The sequence below is a fragment of the Protopterus annectens genome, chromosome 9.part0 (genome assembly GCF_019279795.1).
Source record: "Protopterus annectens isolate FY-2018-M chromosome 9.part0, PAN1.0, whole genome shotgun sequence".
NCBI classification, from domain to species: Eukaryota; Metazoa; Chordata; order Ceratodontiformes; family Protopteridae; genus Protopterus; species Protopterus annectens.
In genome coordinates, this window is record NC_056743.1 from 977,525,009 (window position 1) to 977,548,821 (window position 23,813).

At 42.7% G+C, this 23,813-nt stretch overlaps 1 protein-coding gene across 4 annotated transcripts in view; it reads left to right on the forward strand.

Annotated features, from left to right (window-relative positions):
* The window catches only part of ITGA7 (integrin subunit alpha 7), an 849,563-nt gene that overhangs the window by 351,864 nt on the left and 473,886 nt on the right, over positions 1–23,813 (forward strand). The window lies entirely within an intron of this gene.

A 23,813-nucleotide genomic window follows, 5' to 3' on the forward strand; every position in this document is an offset into this window, starting at 1 on the left:
ACTATAGCATATGCAAAATTATCCCCCTACACTTGTTATCATCCTAGGCTTTGTGCAAAGAAGAATTGTCACTGGAAAAGGCACTCAACTCATTCCTTCAGTAATACAACGCCGTTCCTAAACTTGTCTCATCGGCATCCTAGACTGAAATGTCATTAACACCACAAGACTCTCAAGTCGTTTTTGAACATGATAATGTTTATGTCCCTTGCTGAGCTTTGTCATGCATAAATGATATGGTTAAAAAGGACATAAAACATCACCAAGTTCTATAACGGTATGCAACACCCAAGTACAAACTATAAATACCCATTATAATAGCTAAATAGACAGCCTTAGGTTACAGAGTTTTCACTGAAACGGAACCAACATTCCTGAATTAAGTGATATTTCTTATGTTGAGGGAGGGAGCTTACTGTTTCAGAGTCTGTGTGCCACTCTTCAAACTTTCAGTTTTCTGTTATAGAGGATTTACTAACAAATGGTGAAAATATTGTTGCAGGTCATGAAATGTGATCATAAGATAGTGAATGGATGATGTTCATCACTAGATCACTGTTGAAGTAACCTTTCACACAGCCCAGTCACTGCACAGCATGAGAACAAAATCAGTGGCTAAGACACCAAAACATCCGAACATTCTTGCTGTCAAAGTGTACTAGTCCGTGTAGGTTTTGAGTGATTGATGTTTATCTAAAGGCTCGTCAAGGCTTTGCAGATGAGTACCCTATTGAGGAATACCTTCCTATTCATCATTTTTTGTGAAGAAAATTTGTTCTTTTCTGTCATAAATATTTGCAGAAAGCTAGAAATGGTGTTTTTAGTGGTTGTCACTAAATATTTTACTTCAGATATTACTTCTTTATCATGGTTTCCTGTGAGAAATGTCTTCAAATAATTAATTTTTTGTGAGAAAAAGTTACTTTTTAATCAAACCTTATGGCTATGGGCTAGGATTTTCAGTTTTTGGTGTTGTCTTTCAAGATATTTACCCAAAATCTATTTTTGTCAGGTTTTTTCATCAGCTATCCTAGACTCCACTACCCCGTTTATTAGACTCCTTTTTGGTAGACAGATGGTCCAAAGTCCCTGTGGAGAATCCCTTGTTATTTATCATATTTTGTGAGTAAAAGTTTTACTTTTCCATCAAATTATATTGTTAGGGACTGCAACTAGTATGTTTTGTGGTTGTTATTAAAAATGTTACCTCCATACTTAACTTTTCTATCAGGAGGTGAGACTGACTCTTCAAAGCTCTATTAACTGCTTGTCAGACACCTTTTGCAACAAGGATATTGACCTGGGTCTAGATAAATGAAATATTCCTTTCCTAAGCCTTAAGAAAAAAAAAGAAAAACATTTCAGAGCCTTTGGTCTTGATCTGATATTCCCTTTGCCTCAGCCACTGATGGGTGACTCCATTTTGGCCATCTGTTCTTCCTCAGATCGCTTATCACACACTCTTGGTCACTCTACTGCTCCTCCTAGCATTGTTACTATGGACTGGGAAGAAGGCATTCCTCTGTGGCTGCTCAGCTGCTCTTGTCAGGTAAGAGAGAACCTCTTGCTGGCACTGAAGAAGGGACAAGATGATCTCTCTTCATTAAAACACTCTGAAGAGCTTTGGAAGGGACCATCCTTCAAGCTGTTCATTTTCTGCACTGTCTCCCAGAAAAAGGAAACATAAGGTTGCACATTCATCTACTAAAGCAGATAAGGAGGATTGGATGGGTTTAAAGGATTATATAAAGCCTTTCAGTTTTTACGTGCTGAGAGTTACCCTAATTTAAAAAGGAAACAGTTTTTTTTTTCTCTCTCTGTCTCAGATTCTGATGCCCATTCTGTAGGACAGGATTTAAACTTAGACCATATTTCTCAAACTCCCACTCCACATGTGGAATCTGACTCTGTGTAAAGTTATTCTTCAGATTCTCCTCCTAAGCAGTTATATTTTTTCTGATACTTTTACAGAAAGAAAGAAAGAGAGAGACATTTTAATTGGGAACAAAAGAAATACCAGAATTCCAGTAAATACATTTTGATTAGTTAAAATTGGATTTTCTCAACCTGCATTTGTTCCTTCTGTGCAGACAGCCTTAGGAGATGCTTTATTTGCAGTCAGCATTTGCCTGACATTCATATACCTACTCCCAGAAAGTCTTAAAAATTATATAAAGTACCCCAGTCACACAAATTATTTTTGTCTAGTCCCAGGTCAGATCCTGCAGAAATTTCTCTGTCAAACTTAACTTTTGCCAAGCTCCTTATTTCTTCTGACAAGCTGGAAAATGCCTTGATAGGTTGGAAGAAGGCTCATACGTCTTCCACTTTAGCTTTCAGAATAGTGTCAGGCTCACATGTCTATGCTTCTGGCTTCCTTTGTCAATATGAAAAAGATCATTGCTGACCTCCCTCTTTCAGGGACCACAGCATCTGAATTCATTAGCATCCTTTCTATTTTTCGCAACATAAACATTGTCTAAAAATGTGCTCCTGGCACTGTTGATGCTGCTTCCACAGCAGCTGCCATGGGGTTAGTGACAGGATATGGGGTAAAATCGAGTTATATTGGCTAGGCATTTAAGGGCTCTTAAGCCATAAGCCTAGTAATCTCCTATGAACTTATAAGATGATTTACTTGGCTACTTTCTTAAAATTTACCAGGGGATATCAAATCTGAGATCCTGACTGCTAAGCAGGATAAAGACATGTTATTTGGTCTTTCCTCTGCTGATGTCCTTAAAAGGATGCAGTAAAGGGGAAAAGTTAATTTTGGGGGTTATCCGGATTTTTCAACCCTCTTTGCCAAAATATAATAGAAATTTTTCATCCAGTTCAGATTCATTTTTCCAGAAAGAGAATAAATGTTCCCAGCAAGGCACAGATGAACAAAATTTCAAAAAAACGGCAGGGTGGTTCAAAAAAGAAAGGAAGCCCTCTCAGACTAACAAAATAGACTGACTATATGTCTCTTTGTTTGTCCCCCCCCCCCCACGGCATTACTGTAAAGCCTCCCCAAGGCTTGGTCTCCACTTCCCTCTGTGGCACTAGATAACTGCAGACACATGGGTTCTGAAAATCATTCAAAAGGCTACAACTTCCTCCTTTTCAAAGAATTCCCCTCTCATCCAGCCAAACAAACCTCCCTGTTCCCTCATATTCTAAGACCTGTTCCCCTAGAACTAAGAGGAAAAGGATTTTATTCAAGGATCTTTCCGGTGCCAAAGAGAGAAGAAATACAGAGACCTGTCCTTGGTCCATCTTTCTAAACCTTTGCATCACATTTAATTTCTCAAAAGATTTCATGCAGATTTTACATTTTCTTTGTCTTTTTTACATTTTCAGTTTTATGCATTGCCCTCTGGTTTGTCCGGAGCTTTAAAAGTGTTTACAAATTGCTTGGCTTCTGTAATAACCCAATGCAGGTTGCACAGTATTCACATTTTTCCACAATTAGATGTGTAGCTGTGTACACTGTTTTTGTTGATCATTTTACAAGTTATCAAGATCTGTGTCTCAGATAAAAAAAAAAACTTTTCTCAGCCTGGGTTTCCATGTGAACAAAGCAAAATCTTCTCTAACACCGTCTGTCTGGATAGTATTTGTGGGATGTCTGTTGAACACATCCCTGTTGATGACCTTTCTTCCTTATAACAAAGTGGAATGTTACAAGGAACAGTTTCTGATGTTTACCAACCAGACTTTGGCATCTGTCAGGGAATTATCTACTGTTCTTACCAAGCTTTGTTCTTGTTTATTCATGTTGTATTGCTGACTACTCAAGTCTTCCAAAATACTTATATACTCCATGTTTAGGTTCCTTCATATCATGTTCAGGTCCCAGGCTGATCTTTTCTTGGGGCTGCAGCTTTCTTTTTATGTGTTGCTCATTTATCATGATCAGTTATATTATCTGAGAAAGTTTTAAACATTTGTAGTTTTGCCTTCAGATCCTCACCTGATGAACTCTACTATTTTGAATCACTGACAAAAATAGAGGACTTGTTTTTGAAAAACACTGGTTTCTGAAAGTTAAGCTGTAATCATAGTCCAGTCTATTAAGTAAACAGGTTAATGGGTTAAGGACAAAACAAAAACAGCAGTGCTGACAAAGAATCACCTTGGAATATCCCCCTTTGAATTTTTATCACTGGAATAATAATTTGCCCTTTATCGTGGTTTAGCTGCAAAGGGGTTTGCCACTGTTTTATAGTCACTTCAATGCAGTCTGTCTGTTATGGCTTTTTTTAACAATCCATGATCCTTTGTTCCATATGATTTTCTTTTATTATCTTTTTGTTCTATTGCCATGACTGAATTTTTTCTAGATGACTATAAACTCTGACTGCATCAGTTCCAGCATGTAACTTGTATATAGTGGATGACAATTTATTGGTCTATAGTTCTTAGGACGGCTTGCAGGTTCACTCCTAAGGAGCATGCTTTTTTCTATAGTTAACCAGGCTGGTGTCCGTTCTGAATGTGCATGTAAGTAATTTTACTCAAGGTTAAATCTATGTGTAAAGATGTTGATACCTTTAGCCAGAAGTTACTGCATCTGAACCTGGGTTTTTCCATTTAGGACCATTTCATAATTTTATGTCAGTTGCTCTGGCTGTTACTTCTTCTCTATATTAAATCTTCTTACCTTTTTTTTAACTCTTTTATCCATTTGGCATCTTTGTTATATTATACAGGGCCTTCATAAATGCTTCTCCAAAATGTACCTATTTCTTCTTTTTTACATGATGTTTCTGTTGCTTTTGCTTTATTCTGCAGGTCTCTGTAAAACTTTCTGGGATCATCAATGAATTTCTTTTTTATAAATTTCATTTGTATTTATCTAAACACCTTCTACGTTTTTCTGCTTATGCTGATATTTTTAGTTCATTATTAGAAGTAGTGTAGGATAAATCCTGGTCTGTTTTAATTTTCTTACCACATCTGTCTAAGACTTTTGATGATTTGTTCCCTTTCTGTCTTTTCTCATGTTATTCTTCTAACAGTGATACTTCTTGTCTTGGCTGCTTTATAGCTTTTGCTATTCAGTACTTCCATGGCTGCATTCTAATTGTTCCCCTCCTTTCCCTTGTAGCTCTGCATTTTTGCAGCAGCACTTTATCTGTGATTAGTTTAGATGCACGGCAGTGTACCCCTTAGTGAAAGCCATGTTTATTTATTGACTCTTTTTGCCCACACTGCCTGTCAGTCATCAGTTGTCTCCTGGTCATTCAGTCCATTTGTGCGTGTTGCTGCGGTAGCGTTGTCGCCTCACAGTTAGATATTGCCCATTCGATTCTCAGTTAGAGCATCTTCTGTGTGACAACATGTGTGAATGGGCATTCCTTCGTTGAAGGTTGTGCGTTAGGCCCGGTAAGCCAGCACGTAAAACTCTACTGCCAATCATTAGCGGTCCGGAGTTCCGCTGTGGCCACCCCTAACCGGGAAAAAGCCGAAAGACACAAACAAACCATTGTGAGGGTTGACCAGGATGGACCATCATTGAGACAGCAATCAGGAGTGGTTTGAGATTTTTGTTGCTTAAGCACTACTTTGACGCACACACCCAGCAAAGAGCCAAGGAGGAGATGTGCAATAGACTGATCACAGGGGTTATCCACAAAGTTCTGTAAGGGCTGTTTCCTCCAAACAGCTTTGCTCCCCTCCCACCAAAGCACTTACATGGTGCTTTCTCCATTCTGCACCAGGGAAATCACATTGCCCAGTGTCCCCCCAAGTATGTGCAGCCCTACCCACTCCCTGAGAGAGGCAAGCAGGCCCTTTTACCCCCGCAGCCTGATTCTTCCAGTGCTGTGACTGCTAATTAACCCCCTGGTCAAATGTGCAGCTGTGAGGGCCCCATCCCTCTGCACCACAGTGCCAGGTGGGTTTAGGCCATGTTTATGAGTCTAAAGGGTATATGGAGTTGGATGTGTTTGATAGCTGGACTTTATATAACATGATGAAAGAGTAGATGTGCAGTAAATAGAATGCCTAGGAAATGATGCTGTGGTGGGCAAGTGTAAAGGAAAAGTGAGCCTTTCCTTGAGTGGGTGACAGGGTATGGAAATATGTCTAACTCACCCTTTGACCTGTGGAGAAGAATTGAGAGAGAGAAAGAGAAGGAAAGATACACAGAGCAGGAAAATGGTTTAGATTAAGTTGATAACAGGGTTAGTACAATGTTAGTGATACAGGTTAAGAGTGGTGAGTGATTGAGAAGTATTAGAGGAACAGTAAATGAAGACGAAAGTTCAGGAAGTAAGGATAGGTAAAGCAGCTGGGAGGTTAGATAAGCAATGACAAATACTCTGTAAGAGTGACAACCATTACATCATGGTCCACAATTAAGAAACCAAGAGCCATTAAGATGGGTCTATATCATATTCTCGAAAGCCAACAATATTGAATCCAATATTGTCGACACGAGAATAGCGAATGCTGAGAATATCAAACGTGTAAATGGAAACCTCCATAAAGGGAGATTTCTGTTTACTGCAATGTAGTGCGTTCTTGGAGTTGGTATATTTAAGTAGCGGGAGGTGTGGGGGTGCAGGGCGGCTTGCCCCCTACTTAAACCTGTTAGGGTACTTTTGTCTTCTTTTTTGGGGGTTGTTATTATCACTTCGGTGGTTGAAGACATCGACGATATGGTGTCGACCATGTGGTGTTCAATGTTTTCAACCTTCAAGCTTATAATATAGACCCCATTAAGACATATAGAGGAGTTGGTCATAATAGTGAATACCACAGTATCTTCCATAATACATGGAAAGTTTGCAGAGTTTTTTATAGGAATCAAGTCCCCCATGCACCACTTCAGCCCAGTCTCCAAGTGTTATTATTCTGACTCTTAAAGACACACATTTTCAGACGTAGATAACTTGTTGAGCAGATGTTGCTGTTAACTCTACTGTTGTATAACCTCTGTCTGACAATAATACAGTGGGTGTTGTGTGATTTTCAATGTTAAGAGATGCAGGGCTTGCCCCTTGCAAAAACATTCACATCATACCTCTCAACCTCTTAGAGCAAGAAATCTGGACAAAGCCATAAATAATGGGGGGACAAAGGCCCAAATAATAGGGACATTTTTTAAATATTGCTCTTACAAACTTGGAAAGATGATAGAATAACATGCTTTGCATTTGCACATATTTTCTGAAGGGTATGAAGTCTGAAACTCAAATGTCTGTCATTATTTTTTTAATTAAACCTTGAGTAATTTGCCAATAAGTTGCTAGAAAACCACAATCATATGAGAAATGAACCAAAAATATGAGGCAAAAATCTGGACATTCTACAAATGTCTGTACAGTTGAGAGGTATGATTCACATACTGCTATATACTGCAGTGCATCAGACTGCCATTGTAATGGCACATCCCATTCTTCTGGTGCTCAATATTGTTATAGTGCTCTGTTGGAGAATGTGTTGTTCTGGTCTGTATAGCAGTTGCCTCTTTCTGGGTGTTCCCAGGCAATGAACTGTGAAAGGCAGAAAGAAAAGTGTTTTAATTATAAGTCTGAGAAAGTATGTGGGGCTAAAAGAGGCAGACCTCAGAAGAGCTGCTCAAACGCTGCATCCTCACCTGTGTTCTCTGTCACATCTCTCAACATCTCATCAACATCTTTTTCAATTACTTTAGGTTTTGCACAGTGATGTGGCATTACCTAGCTATCACAGCTCCTGTGTAGCCATCACTTGGTTTTATGAGTTCTTGTGAATGTTTGTTGTGTCCTATATCATACTACCCAAAGTATATTAACCCCATAACCCATTATTCTGCTCATAACAGCTTGTTTTCCAGAATACTAACCACTGCACACTTGGTAAGACAACAGGGTATAAGTATATCACATTTCTGGTTATAACTTTAAACACATCATTATGAAATCCCAAAGTTATTCTACTGCAGTCCTTCAGCTGGGACCAAGCACACTGAATGCAAACCCAGCCATGTGACCAATGCAATGTCATGGTTTAGTTGTGATCTAGTTTTGTTTTATGTTAGCAGCAGTTGACTAATCTGTAATAAGGCACATGGCTCCATATTCCACATGGGTATATGCTACGGTACAGTAATTTACTGTATTGCAGCCTGCATTTACTTTAGCTTACCACTCACCATCCATTTTTTTTCAACTTCTATAAATGTAACATATCATTTGACAAACAAACTGAGTATTATATTAAATAATTGCTATACATTTAACATTTGTGTGTGAAGAGTATAATGTATCAACATATAAATTGTCTTTGAGAACAGCTTGTTGTATTGTTACAGCATTATATATTACAATGCTCATCATACTGATCACTGCTAGAGTAACCGTAACTATATGGGTTATATCCTGTCAAGGCTATAAAAAACGGCCAGTTTTCAGAGCTTCGGGGCACCTTCCATGCACTCAAACTGTCAAGCAGCTCAGGCTGAGCTCACTAGAAGACAAGCTTGGGTGCAAAGCCCTTTAGAGCTTTAATACCGCTGAAGCAGTATGCTCTGATGTTTTTGAGGATCAACACTTGGCTTGTGCTTTGTTTTGCTGGGCAGATACATTCCCCTTGGCGAAAAAAAAAACTTCCATTTTCTTAATTTTATTGATGTTTTGTTACATTCCTCTTCAGGAAAGTTATTTTTAAAGTAAGAGTGTTGTGCTTTACTGGACTGTCTCTAGACTGTAGCATAATTTTAAGTGGGGAACATTCTTTGCTGTCAGTTTAAAAGCAGCGTAAACTAACTGAAAGCATATTTTTTGTGGAGAAACAGCCTCTGAAACCACAGCAGGCTAGCAACTTGCCTCAGCCACAGGTGGGTGACCTTGCTGTGGCCATTTGTTGTACCTCAGACCACTCTTCTTTTACCCTAATACCTCTCATGTAGTATCTGCAGCCACTATGGGAGCAGTGCACAAGGGAGAACCACTCGGTCCTGGGAGAGGGAACAGTGCCTAATACCTCTCTTGTAGTATCTGCAGCCACTATGGAAGCAGTGCGCAAGGGAGAACCACTCGGTCCTGGGAGAGGGAACAGTGCCTAATACCTCTCATGTAGTATCTGCAGCCACTATGGGAGCAGTGCGCAAGAGAGAACCACTCGGTCCTGGGAGAGGGAACAGCGCCTAATACCTCTCATGTAGTATCTGCAGCCACTATGGGAGCAGTGCGCAAGGGAGAACCACTCGGTCCTGGGAGAGGGAACAGTGCCTAATACCTCTCTTGTAGTATCTGCAGCCACTATGGAAGCAGTGCGCAAGGGAGAACCACTCGGTCCTGGGAGAGGGAACAGCGCCTAATACCTCTCATGTAGTATCTGCAGCCACTATGGGAGCAGTGCGCAAGGGAGAACCACTCGGTCCTGGGAGAGGGAACAGTGCCTAATACCTCTCATGTAGTATCTGCAGCCACTATGGGAGCAGTGTGCAAGGGAGAACCACTCGGTCTTGGGAGAGGGAACAGTGCCTAATACCTCTCATGTAGTATCTGCAGCCACTATGGGAGCAGTGTGCAAGGGAGAACCACTCGGTCCTGGGAGAGGGAACAGTGCCTAATACCTCTCATGTAGTATCTGCAGCCAATATGGGAGCAGTGCGCAAAGGAGAACCACTCGGTCCTGGGAGAGGGAACAGTGCCTAATACCTCTCTTGTAGTATCTGCAGCCACTATGGGAGCAGTGTGCAAGGGAGAACCACTCGGTCCTGGGAGAGGGAACAGTGCCTAATACCTCTCTTGTAGTATCTGCAGCCACTATGGGAGCAGTGCGCAAGGGAGAACCACTCGGTCCTGAGAGAGGGAACAGTGCCTAATACCTCTCTTGTAGTATCTGCAGCCACTATGGGAGCAGTGCGCAAGGGAGAACCACTCGGTCCTGGGAGAGGGAACAGCGTCTAATACCTCTCATGTAGTATCTGCAGCCACTATGGGAGCAGTGCGCAAGGGAGAACCACTCGGTCTTGGGAGAGGGAACAGTGCCTAATACCTCTCATGTAGCATCTGCAGCCACTATGGGAGCAGTGTGCAAGGGAGAACCACTCGGTCCTGGGAGAGGGAACAGTGCCTAATACCTCTCTTGTAGTATCTGCAGCCACTATGGGAGCAGTGCACAAGGGCGAACCACTGGGTCCTGGGAGAGGGAACAGCGCCTAATACCTCTCATGTAGTATCTGCAGCCACTATGGGAGCAGTGCGCAAGGGAGAACCACTCGGTCCTGGGAGAGGGAACAGTGCCTAATACCTCTCATGTAGTATCTGCAGCCACTACAGGAGCAGTGTGCAAGGGAGAACCACTCGGTCCTGGGAGAGGGAACAGTGCCTAATACCTCTCTTGTATTATCTGCAGCCACTATGGAAGCAGTGCGCAAGGGAGAACCACTCGGTCCTGGGAGAGGGAACAGCGCCTAATACCTCTCATGTAGTATCTGCAGCCACTATGGGAGCAGTGCGCAAGGGAGAATCACTCGGTCCTGGTAGAGGGAACAGTGCCTAATACCTCTCATGTAGTATCTGCAGCCACTATGGGAGCAGTGCGCAAGGGCGAACCACTCGGTCTTGGGAGAGGGAACAGTGCCTAATACCTCTCATGTAGTATCTGCAGCCACTATGGGAGCAGTGTGCAAGGGAGAACCACTCGGTCCTGGGAGAGGGAACAGTGCCTAATACCTCTCATGTAGTATCTGCAGCCACTATGGGAGCAGTGCGCAAGGGAGAATCACTCGGTCCTGGTAGAGGGAACAGTGCCTAATACCTCTCATGTAGTATCTGCAGCCACTATGGGAGCAGTGCGCAAGGGCGAACCACTCGGTCTTGGGAGAGGGAACAGTGCCTAATACCTCTCATGTAGTATCTGCAGCCACTATGGGAGCAGTGTTCAAGGGAGAACCACTCGGTCCTGGGAGAGGGAACAGTGCCTAATACCTCTCATGTAGTATCTGCAGCCACTATGGGAGCAGTGTGCAAGGGAGAACCACTCGGTCCTGAGAGAGGGAACAGTGCCTAATACCTCTCTTGTAGTATCTGCAGCCACTATGGGAGCAGTGTGCAAGGGAGAACCACTCGGTCCTGAGAGAGGGAACAGTGCCTAATACCTCTCTTGTAGTATCTGCAGCCACTATGGGAGCAGTGTGCAAGGGAGAACCACTCGGTCCTGAGAGAGGGAACAGTGCCTAATACCTCTCATGTAGTATCTGCAGCCACTATGGGAGCAGTGCGCAAGGGAGAACCACTCGGTCCTGGGAGAGGGAACAGTGCCTAATACCTCTCATGTAGTATCTGCAGCCACTATGGGAGCAGTGCGCAAGGGAGAACCACTCGGTCCTGGGAGAGGGAACAGCGCCTAATACCTCTCTTGTAGTATCTGCAGCCACTATGGGAGCAGTGCGCAAGGGAGAACCACTCGGTCCTGGGAGAGGGAACAGTGCCTAATACCTCTCTTGTAGTATCTGCAGCCACTATGGGAGCAGTGTGCAAGGGAGAACCACTCGGTCCTGGGAGAGGGAACAGTGCCTAATACCTCTCTTGTAGTATCTGCAGCCACTATGGGAGCAGTGTGCAAGGGAGAACCACTCGGTCCTGGGAGAGGGAACAGTGCCTAATACCTCTCATGTAGTATCTGCAGCCACTATGGGAGCAGTGCGCAAGGGAGAACCACTCGGTCCTGGGAGAGGGAACAGTGCCTAATACCTCTCATGTAGTATCTGCAGCCACTATGGGAGCAGTGCAAGGGAGAACCACTCGGTCCTGGGAGAGGGAACAGTGCCTAATACCTCTCATGTAGTATCTGCAGCCACTATGGGAGCAGTGCGCAAGGGAGAACCACTCGGTCCTGGGAGAGGGAACAGTGCCTAATACCTCTCTTGTATTATCTGCAGCCACTATGGAAGCAGTGCGCAAGGGAGAACCACTCGGTCCTGGGAGAGGGAACAGTGCCTAATACCTCTCATGTAGTATCTGCAGCCACTATAGGAGCAGTGCGCAAGGGAGAACCACTCGGTCCTGGGAGAGGGAACAGTGCCTAATACCTCTCATGTAGTATCTGCAGCCACTACGGGAGCAGTGTGCAAGGGAGAACCACTCGGTCCTGGGAGAGGGAACAGTGCCTAATACCTCTCATGTAGTATCTGCAGCCACTATGGGAGCAGTGCACAAGGGCGAACCACTGGGTCCTGGGAGAGGGAACAGCACCTAATACCTCTCTTGTAGTATCTGCAGCCACTATGGGAGCAGTGCGCAAGAGAGAACCACTCGGTCTTGGGAGAGGGAACAGTGCCTAATACCTCTTATGTAGTATCTGCAGCCACTATGGGAGCAGTGCACAAGGGTGAACCACTCGGTCCTGAGAGAGGGAACAGTGAAGGTTTCCCTGTTGTATCAGAATGCTGTGCCCATCGCTGGGGAAGTTGCTCCTGCCATTAGTAACACAATTGGCCCCATTTTTCCTGCCAAACAGAAATGGAAAACCAAGCATGTGTCCACTCCTTTTCAAATTTCTTTGGGGTGGAGTAGTTTTCTGGTTCTGGCTCAGGGTTTAATTCAGGCAACTGATCCTTCTTTTAAAGTAGTTTCTGGTAAAAGAAAGAAGGATTCCTCTTTTTCCTGAAGAGATTCCAGATTCTGGATGTGAACAGTAAGATGCAGGAACAGATGTAGTTTTTTTTCCTCAAATTTCTGATTCAGGCTCAGTGGAGATCTCAGTGTCTGATTGTCCCTATTGGGATTTCTTTTTCTCTGAGACTGATGCTAAAATGTGCCAGTGTTTTCAGTGAAACATTGAGGTTTCTGAGAACATACTTGGAGATGTTGCAGAAGCATTTTCCAGGACCCACACCCATTCCCCCTGTTCTGTCTGATTTCGAGAATATCTGTGTTACTGTCTGAATTTTACTGATAGTCAGCCAGCTGCACCTAAAAAGTCAAATAGGATGTATAAATTTCCCCAGTCTTTTAAATTTGTATACAATATTACTAAACCTGACCCAGCAGCTATAGCACTGGGTAATCTCACTGCTGCTAAACTCTTAGTTAATTCTAATCTTACTCTTTCTGATAAGGGTGGGGAAATTATTGATAGGTATGGAAATAAAAAGTGTAAAGTTCTGGAACTTTGATTTTTCAATTTTCTGAATTGTCAGGCTCATATGTCAGAGTTTGTTCTGGCAAATTCTGAAAAGATGAATGTTTTATCTGCAGTTTCTTCTTGTGAGGAAAAATCTGTTTTAAATAACTTCTTCTATTGCACAGGTCACTACTCATTGTTTGCAGAGTGTGTATGACCCTGTTGATGTTTCTTGGGTTGTGGCTACTGGTACTGTTTTGGGGAGGTTTGCATGACTGCATTCTCACAGCCTCACAGATGATGTTAAAAATGAGATTTTAAATTCTCCCTCAGATTTAATGTTTGGCCCCTCTACTGCAAATGTGTTCAAAACATATGATGAAATGATTTTCAAAGGATAATAGATCTAATACAAAGGAAATAGAATCCTTAAATAAATAGTATCTTGACATGTTATCACATCAAACTAACCTTGCTTTATAAAGATTAAAATGACCTCTTACTCTTTGTTACCTAAACAGATGCATATTTTATCAAAAACAGGTAAATTAGTCAGACTTCTCTGGGGCAGAAGGGGTCCAGCTTCAACAGATGTCACTCTAGAGGCAGTGACAGACCTCAGAAGCAATGGTTTTGAGGTCTCAATACTGAGAAATCCTATCATTGCTCCTGAAGGTTTGCCTGACTGTTGCACTCTGGAGGCAGTCGGGGGTTGCTTGTCCATGCACCGTAAAGTCTGGCAAGCCATCACACAAGATATGCAGATGCTGTGGATAATCACCAGAGGCTACACTATTCCCTTTGTTTCCCCTCCACAGAAAAAGAAAATAATTCCTGATGTACTACCTAGTCAAATGGATTCTACAGTAACAGAAGTCACAAACTGCCAGAAAAAAAAACATCATACAGCAGATCCCCAGACTAGTTAGCATCTGGAGTCTTTTCCAAGTTCCTTTTAGTTCTGAAGAAAACATGGGACCTCAGACCAGTTTTGGACTTAAGCCAACTCAACCATTCCATTAAGCAGACAAAGTTCTGGATGGTCACAGTTAGGTTTGTTCTGCCTTTTCTGAGGAAGGGCAACTGGATGTGCTTGATAGATCTCCAAAATGCCTGCTATCATATTAAGATAAGGCAATCCAAGAGATTTCTCCTTTTCAGGCTGGGAGCAAATCATTTTCAGTTCAGAATTGTGCTTTTTGGTTTCACCCCAGCCCCCCAGGTGTTCACCAAATGTATGGCACTGGTACTAGTGTATCTCAGGCTACAAGGGTTCTAGGTGTTCCTGTATTTAGATGATCGGCTCCTTACCACACAAACCAGGGATCTGTTGGTTCAGCACAGGGACTTCTTGCTCTATTTTGCCCGACATTTAGAGATTATAATAAACCATGCAAAGAGTCAGTTAACCCTGAAGCAACATATAGAGTTTATAGGATGCCTCCTAGGTATGAACTGTCAGATAGGCAAACTAGCATGTTCCAAAATATCATCCCTGCATAAAGTAGCTTATCAGGTTTTTCACCAGCCTCTCCCTCCCACAAGACTTATTCTCATACTACTGGGTTTAATGGCTTTGTCAGTTCCCCTAGCAAGATATCACATGTGAGTCCTTCAATGGACCTGTATGTGTAGTGGCCCCTGATGTGTCACCTGCTGCATACACAGATTCACCTCACACCAATTTGCAGGAATCACATCATACGGTAATTGACCTCTCCAGTGGTCACATAGGGTTAACCATTTTCCCTTACACCTTCAATGGCAACTGTAAACATGGATGCTTCTTTTCTGGGGTGGTGGGCATTTTGCTGTGAAGATGGTTCAAGGATCTTCGACACAAATAGAGGCCTGTCTTCACATCAGTCTCTTGCAGATGAGGACAATCTTCCTAGCAATGCAGGATTTTAAGGACTCTCTCCCTGAGGGTGTGATCTCCATCCAGATGGACAACATGACAATAGTCTTATATATCAACAAGCAGGGAGGAAACCAAGCATATTCACTTTGCTGGGAAGCCATGAGGGTGTGGCAGTGGGCAATGTTTTCTTGATGCTTTCTCATAACAATGCATATCCTGGGGACTTCCAATGTTCTAGCAGACAAATCGAGCAGATCCATTCTTCTTCTTTCATCATACAGTTGATGACACAAATTTTTACTGACTGGGGCCAACCTTACTGCAATCTTCATGCCAAACCACAAATGCAGCAGTTATTTTGCCCTAATCCCTCCACAGGGTCAATCACCAAGAGACTTTGTAGTCCACAGTTGGCTCTTATTATTAACTTTCTGCAGTAAGCCAGAAAGTGCAGGGCCAGAGTAGTCCTCATTGCCCCCTTTTTGCCTCAGCAAGTTTGGTTCCCCTTTCTCTGGCCTCATTTAGTACACCCTCCCTGTGTGTTGGGTCATCATCCATGTCTTCTGAGTCATCCTTCCAGTTAGCCTCAATGAGATCTAAAAACCCTGAGATTAATGTCCTCCAATTCTAACAGTGGCCAGAAGTGCAAGGTTTTCTATTTTGGTGGTCCATATACTTTCGGCGTCACAGAAGCCAAATAGTAGATAGGAATATCTCAATAAGTAGAGATGTTTTTCCATATGGGCTTCTTCCAAGGGAATAAACCCCTTTTCAGTCTTTCTTCTTTCTACTTTGGACCTCTTATCAAATCTTTTCCAAAAAGGATCTAGTTTTTCAACCATCAAGATACAACTAATGGCTTTTTTTAAACTCCTTTATTAAATATCACTTAAGATATAGACTCACGTACATTAGAAAAGAAAACAAACCATATTAACATTTTTTCCATTTGCAGACATTATATCTTTATAATAAATGTCTTTCAATCCAACATTACATAAAGCACTCAATTGCTGCCTTCCCTTAAGCCTCACTCCTTTTGAACATTATTCTGCAGGTGTTGTTCCCTCAGATTGCATTTATTTCTTTGAATTTGCTTATTCCCTTTTTTAAAAGTCTCTCTTCCAGTTTTTTTTCTCCTTTACAATATTCAATACTTCAAATACAGTTGGTTTGAATTTGAGAAATGGGTAAAGATGTCACTGAAATTAAAAACAGATGTAAAAGACTATAACCAGTACAGGTATGACTCTGGCCAACTGAGTTATATACTACACAGATGGTGTTAGAATATTATCTGCTTTAACTCTGTAATCTGGTAAAAGCATTACTGTTAAGCCAAAGAAAAAGTTGCAATTTCACTAGGTATTAGAGGTGCTGTCATGAATCTCGCTGAACTGTAAGAGTATGTATGTTAGCTCTGGATGTCTGCTTTTTACAAACACAATACAACTATATTAACAATAGAGGTAACAATTTGCAAGCTGCAGGTCTCGATTAAATCCACAGTTTTCGAAGTGTCAGTGTGGTGCAGAATACAAACCTTGTATCAGTCATGGTTGTCAGTATACAGTATACTCAAGGGCTGCACAGGAAGCTACATTTGGATTTAGGGAGTAAGCAAGCAGAAAATTGAAGAAAATAAGATTTCACAAAGTAAATTGCTTATCCTGTTATTTTAAATAAATATAATGAAAAATCCCAGCAATAGGCATCTCATTTTCCGATGAACTCCTGACAAATATGGTTGGCTTTGGTTTGGAGCATTCTTAGAGGGTCATGTGGAGTGCAATCTTGGCATTGAAGTTGCTGCCTTCCTGAGCTGAGTGATTCAGTTAATGAAACTGTGCTGTTTGCAACAGGATGCATACAAGTGGCCAGAAAATTGTTTTGAAAGAAGTAAACAAACAAAAGAAATGAGGTGCTAAATTAAAGATTCAGAAGCACACAGCTCCTCAGTGGTGGTCCTAATTAATTTCTTTGACGGGGACAACAAGAGGGTGGGAAAAAGGCTGAATAACAGTGTTTTAGATGGATCACACTTCTTCCTGACCTGAGTTACGATGGCAGTCACATAGGAGAGCACAGAATCATTTATCAGAACAAACTATTTTCCATTTCAGAATAGTCAGCTCTCTTTGGAGCATTCTCTTTTCTTTTTATAAACTGGCCCTAAGCCATAAAATTCCATTCCTAAGATGATATACCTGGCTAGTAAGCAGTAGCATTACTGGGTTGGCGAGCCTGTGGAATTCGACTGAATTTACATTGTTCCTACTTTCTCTGCTCTAGGGTGAGCCTGCTTGTAAATATATGAAACTTATCACTTTCCTGCAGATGTTTTGCACATCTGTATTGTTCACTCCAGCACTTCACCCACTCATGCTAATCAATGCTCAGGGGTCATTCAGGGCTACTCTCATACAGTGACCCAGGAATACAAATTATCTTTATTTTCTTGTATTGCAATGTGACACACTGTTGTTTCAGCCAAGGGCTGGCTTGTAATGCAATCTTTTGTATGTCCTGTGCAAAGCTTGTTTTCGTATTCTAAGGCCTAAAATACAGAAACCTTGGGGTTTGTAAAGGTTAAATAGCATATATGTGTGCATGTGTGTATGTGCATTTGTGTGTGTGTGTGTGTGTGTGTGTGTGTGTGTGTGTGTGTGTGTGTGTGTGTGTGTGTGTGTGTGTGTGTGAGAGAGAGTACATGTGTTCACATATATGTGGTTTTAAGTGTAAGACTGACCTTTAGTGATATGTATATGCAGTCTGTCATGGGCACCCTTCATGCTGAGGCTTGTGAGTATGCATACAAGTGCATATTATTGTATACTATATTTCTACTCATTCATTCATTCATTCATTCATTCATTCATTCATTCATTCTATGATTATCTGCTTAATCCATTTTAGGGTCATGGGAGAACCAAAGTATATAGTTGTATTCAGTGGGCACAAGGCAAGGTAACTATTCTTGGATAGGAAACCGGTCCATTGCAGGACACGCAAGTACACAGTCACTCATACATGGTAGGTGCACTTACAGGCAAATTGGAGGATCACCAATTCAACCAGGGCATTTTGCTGAAACTTGAAATAAAACAGAACTCAGGCCTCACGCAGACACAAGAAGGGAAGGAAGACAGCACACAGAAGACATAAAAGCCAAGAGTTGGACTGGAGGGACAGACATTTTGAGGCAAGAATGCACCACTGTACTGTGCTACTATATTTTTAAAGTTTCCCTAATTCTTTGAGTATCTTTTATTTTCACTAAACTTTGAGATTCTTTAGAGTGATCAATACTAAAACGGCAGTCTTTCCAGAATGCCTTTTATTGTACCTAGTTTTACATTTCTGTTCTGTGGTTTTATACCAGGGTGCATTATCTTTGTGATCTATTATAGTGTTCAGAATCAGTTGTCTTTTTTAGTGTGTGTGTGTATGTGTGTGTGTGTGTGTGTGTGTGTGTGTGTGTGTGTGTGTGTGTGTGTGTGTGTGTGTGTGTGTGTGTGTGTGTGCGTGCGTGTGTGTGTGTGTGTGTGTGTGTGTGTGTGTGCGTGCGTGTGTGTGTGTGTGTGTGTGTGTGTGTATTTTCACTGCCTTCCAACAGAGCAGATGAGAATGGATGCAATGAAGTGTGGGGCTTAGGATGGAGTAGCACAGGCATAAAACCAGTGCAAAAGAGAAGAAGCAACATAGCAGAACTGTGCATTGACCACTGTATGGGAGCAATTACTGCCTGTCATAGGAAGAGTGTTGCCTTACCACCACGAAAAGGAGTATGCAGGACATTTTGAATCCATTGCAGAGTAGGATCATAGGATCACAGAATGCCACTAGGCTAACAGCCCTAGAGCCTTTTTAAGCCTAGCCGTTCATGCCCTGGTTGTCCCAATTATCAATGCTTACAGTCTAGAATGGCTTTGATATATGCCTGTGCCATAGGGTATCTACAAACTGCCCCTGCCCACAAGGGTCAAAGGTGACAAGCTAGATGTGAATTTGCAATTCCCCATCCATTGGTCCAAATTGCATTTGAATAGTCTTAGAGAAGAGCTCTGTTCATATGAATGGAGAGTCTGTTCCAGAGAAAGGGTAATCTCTGAGACACATACCTGTCCCTCCAACATATTTTGTTTATGCCACAGATGAAGTTTATATCCTTAGATCAGGTAATTCTAGTGCTGTTTGTTTTGGAAATGTGTAGCAGATCCATCATGGCTGGATTGGAGACTGCCTTGTAGGTTAGGCATGGATCACCCCTCAGTAGTCTGTAGGAGACTGAGTACAGGGACAGGGCTTTCAGGTGAGCTACATAGGACACATTATTTACACCCTGTATTCTTTTAGTGAGAAACCTCTGTGGCCACTGTAGCTGTTACAAATGCCTGGCCAGGTACACGCTGAAGGGTGCATTATACTCGATTATTTGTCTAATGAGGGCAGAGTGTAGTGGGCCTATGATCTCCTTAGATCTGGATGCCATGCCCTTACTTACAATTTTCACCATGTAGAAGGATTTTCTCACTACCATGGATACATGATGATCAATGTTCAGGTTAATGACAGCCTGAGTTCCCAAGTTCCTTACCACTGGGTCTACCCTTAGTATTATCAATGTTGTAATTTGCAGGGGTGGATGTCTTCCCAAAGGGTATAATTATGCATTTTTTTGCATTGCGTTTTAGGCCATGGTTCTCACACCAATTATTTCTCTGTTTCAGACCCTCCTGTAGGATATCTACATCTTTGGAGGATTCAGTGATTGCACACAGCTTACAATCATAGGTTCATAGGTAGATACTAGGCTATTGGCCCTAGGGCCTATATAAGCCTAGCCAAAAGGTACCCTGGCTTTTGCCACCCAAGAAAATTATTTTCCTGTGCCACTGCCGAGCAGAGCCACAGAAGTGATCCCCGGGGTGAATTTCCTATCTCCCATCCAATCATCAAGATTTTTCTTGAAAAGTGCTAATAAGGAGTTTTGTTTGATATAGATAGGTAGTTTGTTCCAGAGTATGGGAAGTCTCTGGGACAGGAATCTATCCCTCCAGCATGTTCTGTTTATTGTGGTGACAAGGTTTAGGTCCGTAGAGCATGTAGCTCATAGGGATTGGGATTTCTTTAAGTGAAGCATGTCTAAAAGCTCTGAGTTTGACATAGCTTTGTGTGTTAGGCAGAGATCGCCTCTGAGTAGGTGATATGCGACAGAGTAAAGCTGCAGTTTTTTGACAAGGTCTGCATAGGACATCTGTTTGAGGCCGGTAATCCTCTTTGTGAGGTATTTCTGTGGCCTTTCCAGTTGTTGTAGGTGTCTTGTGAGGTACATACCAAAAGGGGCGTTGTACTCTATAATGGGTCTAATGAGTGATGAGTAGAGGGGAACAATGACCTCTTTTTTCCTGGATGAGAAAGCTTTTGTGATGAGGTGTGCCACGTAGAAGGATTTCCTGACTACTGTGGCAATGTGATTATCAAAGGAGAGACTACTGTCCACCTGTGTCCCAAGGTCTCTTATCACACTTTCGGTGTTAAGTAGACTACCGCCTATGTGGTAGTTCATGGGTACAGAGATTTTACCAAAAGGGATGACAATGCACTTTTAGGCATTGAGCTTGAGGCTATGGCTTTGACACCAGGCATCTGTCTCAGTGAGGCCCTTTTGTAGGATGTCTACATCATTAGGAGTTTCGATTATGGCTCCTAGTTTGCAGTCATCTGTGAACTTCGTTAGCCAAAGACCTTCTGTGTTAGCTTGTACTTCAGAGAAGTAGATACCAAACAGAAGAGGACCCAGGACTGAACCCTGTGGTACTCCACTTGTCACTGGTCTGAAGCTGGATTTGGAGTCTCCTACTTTCACAGTGTGGGTTCTGTCAGTGAGCCAGTTGGCAACCCATCTTGTGACATAGGGATTTATACCTAGTTTAGTGAGTTTATCTATAATTCCAGAGTGGGGGATGGTGTCAAAAGCCTTGGTGAGATCTAGATAGGCTGTGTGAACCACCTTACCCTCATCTACAGCTTTAGTGACTGCTTCAAAGAAGTCTATCAGATTTAGGAGACATGATCTGCCTTTTACAAACCCAAACTGGGTGGGGTCTTGAGTTTGGAGATTACCATTGTCATTGTTTATAAGTTCCGTGATGATACATTCCATAGCCTTGCAGATCAGGCTCGTTAGTCTAATGGGGCAGTAGTTTCCAGGGTCTGTAGTGGCTCCCCCTTTGTGGAGTGGGATAACCGCCGCTGTGCGCCATTCAGTGGGCACATAGCCTGAGGTGAGGCTATGACTGAACATGGCACTTAGGTGGGGTGCCAGTTCGTTCTGTAGCTCATGTAGAACACAGCCTGGGATGTTGTCAGGTTCCATGGATGCTGTGTTCTTGGCTTTGGATAGTGTGTTTTTTATCTCTGCAGCCGTGATTACAGGAACTTTGCATTCTTCTGGTATAGAGATGGACCCTTTAGGGGATGACAGGGGGTAAAGTTAGCACTGAATCTATCTGCCAGGATGTTGGCAATATCAGTTGGTTCTGTATATTTAGTGCCATTGTGCTATAACTCAGAACAGCTCTGAGTGTTGCCATTGAGATTCTTGACATAGCTATAGAATGCTTTGTGGTTGTCTTTAGAGTCAGTGGCGATTTTGTTTTCGTAACTAGCTTTAGAGGATTTTATGAGGGATCGCAGCTTCTTACTGAGGCTGACCAGGGAGTTTCTCCAATCATGGGATTATACTCTTTTTTGCAACAGTTTTCTTTCTTCTGTTGTAGAGTTTGTTTATGTCAGGGGACCACCAGATTGGCTTCCTTTTTTTGGAGGATACATCTTGGTTCTGCTTGGGATTGCACGATCCATGCACTCGTGTAAGTGCTTATAAAGTGCATTTGTGTAGGATTCAGCAGTCATACCACTATTGCCCATCAGCATGGGTGTCGTGAAGTTTGCCACTTCTGTCTTAAGAAGCGTGAAGTTGGCTTTGGAGAAATTTTTTACCGTGGTTTTCCTAATGGGGGGGTGGGGATGGGATGTGGATGTCTAGTGTGATTAGCTTGTGGTCGGATCTGACCAATAAGGAATTGACCTCTGTTGTGGAGCACCGGTTGCCCATGTTGGTAATAACCAGGTCTAGGATATTGTTGCCCCTGGTGGGAGTGTGGATAAGTTGATCCAAGGCATTGGAATTTATGAATTCCAGAAAACGATGAGCACAAGAGTTGGTACATGAGTAGTTTTCCAAGTTAATGGTGGGGTAGTTTAAATCGTCCATTATTAGGGTGTTAGGTTGTACCCTAATATTTTCCAGTGTATCAAGAAATGAGGAGTGGGAATTCTGGGGCATGGTGGGGGATCTGTAGCAAGCTACAATTTGGATTGCAGTCTTGCCCAGAGTTAGTTGCACTTGGATAATCTCGGATGCATTATGCTGACCAACTAGCCTGGAGGTGTGGATATCCTTAGTGAATATGGACACACCTCCATATTTAGTGTTTCGGTCCAGGTTAGGTGGCCGAAAGGTGTGATATGAATTATAGCCTGGTAATGCAGGGGTACTTTCTGGAGCCTTGAACCAGGTCTCTGTCACTGCACAGATGTCGATGTTCTCCATTTTAAGGAGTGCCTCGAGTGAATGCATTTTGAGGTTTAGACTTCTAGCATTGAGTAGCAATACCCTCAGATTCTTCTTGCTTGTACCTGTTACAGTGGTGAATTTGTCATTTGAACCTTGCCTAAAAAAGACACTATAGAGGTGGCTAGAGCCTTAGCCAGTATCCGGAAACCCTGGAGCGACAGGTGCAGGCCATCTCTGGCAAAGCATCGTGGTTTGTTGATCATGTCATCCCAGGCAGACAGATACTGGATCCCCTTAGAATGACACCAGAAGCTTAGCCGATTGTTGAAGTCAATCATTTTGTCCTTGTACTGTGGTATCATTCTGGGTGATGGCAGGATGCTACTCAGGGCTAGAGTCATATCTGCCTGGGCTACAAAATCGGACAGCTCCTCCATGTCCCTTTTCATGTAGTCCAGGGAGGTACGTCTCAGGTCATTCACACCAACATGGACAATGACAGAGTCATATTTGTACTTGTCGTGGAGTGACCTGAGTGCATGCATTATGTGGCGGATCCTGGCGCCCGACAGGCAGCTGACAGTAACTTTCTCCTTGTTTAGCCTGGTGAGTGGAACATCAGTGTGCCTGACTATAGAGTCACCTATGACTAGAGTGTTGGGTACGTTGTTATGCCTTATGGGCTGTGGTTGAGTGGCACTAAGTTTGTGGGCTATGTGTCATTTGGGTTGTGTTGGGGGGTGGAGGTTGCTTGTGTTTCTGCTTTGGAGGTCCCTGTTGCTTGGGCAGGTTTTTACTGAGAGCCTTCATGAATGTAGGTGTGTGATTTGTGTTTCTATGTGTGTGTTTTGGTGGTGTAGGTTTTGAGGGACTAAGTGCTGAGTGTGGTGTGGTGCAAGTGTTTACATTCTCCTCTTGACTGTCTAGTCTTAGATGAAGAGAGCTTTGCTTCCAGTTTGGCTATATAAGTGCATCTCTCACAGGTTGTAGTGTTGGGTGGTAGGAGAGGGTTGTCAGTGTACATGAGGCAATTGCTGCATTGCCCCAAGATGCCCAGATTCATCAAGTAGACAGGAGAAAACACCGGGAGCTGACCCTTAGACATGCCTGGATAGGTGCTTATTTGTTAAGTACTAGAAACAGTTTTCTTCTAAACAGCGAGGAAAGTTGAATGCTGTAGTAATTTGTAGCTTATTTAGTGCTTACAGTAAATTCTGAACAAGTGCTGAGCTGAAAGAAACAGACTTGAGTGCTGAAACAAAAAAAACTGGCTAGTTCTAAGAAACAAAATAAAGCTAGAAGGCTTCCCCCCAACACAGA